The sequence below is a fragment of the Camelina sativa genome, chromosome 2 (assembly GCF_000633955.1).
Source record: "Camelina sativa cultivar DH55 chromosome 2, Cs, whole genome shotgun sequence".
NCBI lineage: Eukaryota > Viridiplantae > Streptophyta > Magnoliopsida > Brassicales > Brassicaceae > Camelina > Camelina sativa.
In genome coordinates this window covers 5,562,438-5,566,617 of record NC_025686.1, presented here as the reverse complement: position 1 = coordinate 5,566,617, position 4,180 = coordinate 5,562,438, and the positions used below count along the sequence as shown (strand labels likewise).

General features: G+C 30.2%; 1 long non-coding RNA gene across 1 annotated transcript; it reads left to right on the top strand.

The window, feature by feature from the left end:
* On the top strand, nt 2,943-4,166 carry LOC109128178. The gene is made up of 3 exons (XR_002034632.1): nt 2,943-3,250; nt 3,751-3,796; nt 4,111-4,166. It is a non-coding gene; the product is annotated as an uncharacterized LOC109128178 (long non-coding RNA).

Here is a 4,180-nt window from a genome sequence, read left to right as displayed (position 1 = left end):
TTCTTTTTTTTTTTTTTTGTTTCTGAGAGAGAGAGAGAGAGAGAAGAGAGAAGAGGAAATAATGAAAGAGGCGGTTACCAAATTGATCGCCATTTTCGTCTGAAGCTCTTTTTTAAAAAAACACCGGAAAAAAGTGAAATAACATTAATTAATTATTAAATAATCAAAATAAACATAATAATAGAAGTAAGGGAGGGAATCAACGAATAATTCCATTTTTGCTACCTTCAAAATGTCCGAATCTTTCTTTTTTTTCTTCTTCATTACAGGATAATATGATTTGCGTGTGCAATTTTGTACAACTTGTAATCGAAGCAATCTAATAATCTATCTATTTTTTTGTAGATGACATATTTTATAGTTTAATTTACAATTGTGTTGTATTTTCACGATAATTGATTTCTTTTATTACAAAGTGGACACGTGTCGAGATATGATAGGTTTGGTGACTTGGTGGTTTTTATTGATTAATGTATTTTATATTTAAAAAAAAAAGAGTTCTACAATGTTGGTTTTATTGGTTTTCAATAATGTTGGCAGATAATAAATGACTTATATGTTGACGAAAACAACAAGAGACTTCTATATTATTCACACAACAAGAGACTTCTACAATAAAGTACTAAATCTCCATGGCAAATTGAGATAAAGATACAGGTTACTTAAAGCATATGTCAAAATTTATAGTACCACAAAAGAAGTGTAAGAAAGTAACACGTAAGGCGAGTATGTATGAGAGAGTCAAGGGGATAATAAACGCGTTAGGTATATAAATTGCAAAACTTGATGCACTCAAAACACATGCAATGTCTTTATAATAGTATTGGGCTGTGCACATTAATTTAGCTGCTCATTATTTAAACCCCATCCAACTAATTAACATAGTAGTAGTATTATTTTCTTCTCTCTAACTTGTTGAGTAAGTTTAAGTCAATAAGAGACTTATTCTTGTGGTTAGAATGTGTCAAAGTTTGTTTCCCTATTTTCCCGTTGTAAGTAGAACTAGTTGAGCTAGTTGCGTCATGTCCTTTCTTTTTGGTTTGTTTCAGTTTCTTATGTATCTTTATAAACTGTATTTGAGCTAATGAGAACCAGATCATTCTGATGCAATTTGCAAGTCTTTGAATCTAATAATTCACATAAGTTTCGGTGTTTGATTTCTTTGTAAGTCAACATCTTTTAGATATTTGATTATTTCTCATTTCTATATAAGTGTATATCATATAATACTGTTTTTATAATACAATGTATAAGTAAGGAACCCATCAACATATCACTTGGATTAAAGTAGGGCGTGGAGAGCAGAAATCCTAAATTTGTGATAATTGTGATTTTATTGTTAATTATATCATCAGTTTTATTCTTGGTTATAGCTGCTACTTTAATTTTTAAGGAACTTTTAGACATTATTGGAGTTAGAAAACAAAACAGAAGTCTTAAGAATTTTAAAGTCATGTAGGAAGCTATACTTCTAAGTTCTAACTTCTAACCACACGTGGGTGCATTGTCCAAACGAGGAACGTAATGGCTTGGCTTATTTATTTTACTACTTTAGATATCTTTTTCATCACATGATGGATCACTAGTCATTGTTTTTGTTATCACCGATATTCGATTCGCAGAAACGTCAAATTAATAATATGTATATTGTTAGATCAAAATCTAGTACTGATAGTTCGGAAATATTGTTTTCTTTTCGTAGTTCGAATATTTTGTTTTTACACAATTGAGATTCAAATGATCCGATTTTGTACCTATACCTATAAAAAACAACCCTAATTAGCAAATATGAAAACCTAGCTAGGCCGATAACTTAGAGGAATGCTTATTTTCGGTGATTATAACATAGTTAATCGGTTATCTATATTTTCATATACTGAATTATAAATAAATAAAAAGCTATACGTAACAAAGTTGATCAAGTGATGACTGATGAGCATGTTACTTTGCCACGTTTCTTGTTTTCTTTAATAATTAGAAACTGTTTTTTTTTCGGCATTTGGGTTAGTGCTAGTGCTAGTGGTTGTGTGCTCTCACTATTTGAAAGTTTTGGACGGTGCTCTACTTATGCGTCCCTCGTGTGTCGTATCTTTTGGAGTATAATTAGTAATTACAGACTTACAGTTAACACTTAGCCGATACCACTTCCAATAGATATATACTATGTCCAGCATCTATCCTCATTCGTGTGATCGAAAAATCGATAGAGTTATTTTTTTAATGATATTCAACCAAAATCTTTTACAATAAAGTATAGTCGTAATGTTCATGTGATGTCTTCAGAAAAATAAAAAAGTAATCTAGGTTGTTCGTGGTTCACACACAATTACCCAAAAAATCGATTATGTATGTGGTCATCATTTTTACACGTATAAACAAAATGTGGTTAATCAGAGTACACGTAATTAATAAACTATATAATGGAAGCAATTACACTTGTTCATTTTTGTTTTTTTTTGGTCAAGGATACATTTTTGTTTTTTTGGTCAAGGATACATTTTTGTTTTCAGAGATTTGATTTTTATTACTGAGGATAAGAGAAGACTGTATTTAACCAAAAAGGGTAAAAACTGCACCGGATCTTGTGAAAATCCTGGCGATATAGAAAGACACATCAAATGAAAAAGGAACATGCTATATATTTTCCAAAATATACTGTTATATATTAGCTATTTTAAGATCGATATATCATACATAGACAAGACTGTTNNNAAAAAAAAAAAAAAAAAAAAAAAAAAAAAAAAAGACAAGACTAAAAAAATTCATGTTATCTTAAAATACATACTAGCATGCATGTACTTATCTAAAATTACCAAATTGTAACACTAAGATGTCAGTTGTCGATCGACTACGAAAGAGCACGTGCAAGGATCTGTTACCACCTAATTAAGTGGGAAGAAATATTGACTTTCATATGAGTATCATAGAAGACAAACAAAACAATATTTTTGCACCTATGGACTATGGTTCAAAGTTCATCTCTTCCCCATGTCTCAAAAGGGAAAGAAAAATAAAAAGATAACGATCCAAAACATGAATCTCTATCCGAATCAATCTTTCTCTTTCTCTCTCAAGTTATAAATATGATCCCAAAGAGCTTGTCACAGCCACTAATACTATTCTATTTTCTCCTCTTCTTTCATCTCAATTTTTTTGTTTTCTTGGTGAAAATCGGATTGAAAGAAAGAAGAAAAAAGAACCCCCCGAAATTTCAGCGTAATTCATAAGTACACAACAAATAAAATCTGAGGTTCTCTCTCTCTCTCTATCTCTCTCTTGGCTTTTCATATTCAACTTTTGAGGAGTTTTCCACTAATCAATCGTTTGAAGATTACACAATCTCTGGAAATCGGATTTCTAAACAATTTGTTTAAATCACCCTAGAATAAAGCTGGTAAACAAAAGTGCTCTTTGTTGTAATTTGCATTTTAATTATAGTATTTTCACACATTTGGTTGCCGGAGAGCACGAGGGAAGATTAATAGGTGTTTGTATTTATACATATGGCTTCTTCTATTTGCGTTGTTTACTAATAATTAGTGTTTGTTGGTTTGTATCCCTCGAATCTGTTTTGAAGAAAATGCCAAGGAAATGGAATAATCCAAGTTGGAAATCTTAAATAAAAAATGTTTGAAAAGTGTTGTAATCACTTATCACGTGTATTATATAAATGATGTTTACTTAAAAGTTTGATTTTCGAGCTGTATAATTTAATGGAAAATTCTGTTTAATTTCTCTTTGTTTTCTCAGAATCTAAATTGACCACAAATACGGAGAAGAACGAGAACGTCTAAAGGTACCATACTTTTAGATTTTACTTAATTTTTGTTTAACTTTTTTTTTAATTATAATTTATGTATATATATAAGTTGACTCTTCAATAGGAAAAAGTAACATGGTTGACTCACTGGTCAATCAAGTTAATAACTTTTTGACTAAAAGTTTTTTAAGGTCTACAAAATTCATTGATACATTTGTAAACAAAGAAACCTTGTAGTAGTACATAGACTTGTATAACAAGTTTAGTCTAATGTAAGTAATCTTTTTTTTCTTGTTTTTGGGGATATTTTGGTTGAACCTCTTTGTCTCTGATTCTTGTGTTTGTTGTAGAAAATGGTCGCCTTTGGAAAAAAGCTCAAGGAGCGTAGCATTGAAGAATGGCAAGAGTATGTTTCTATAA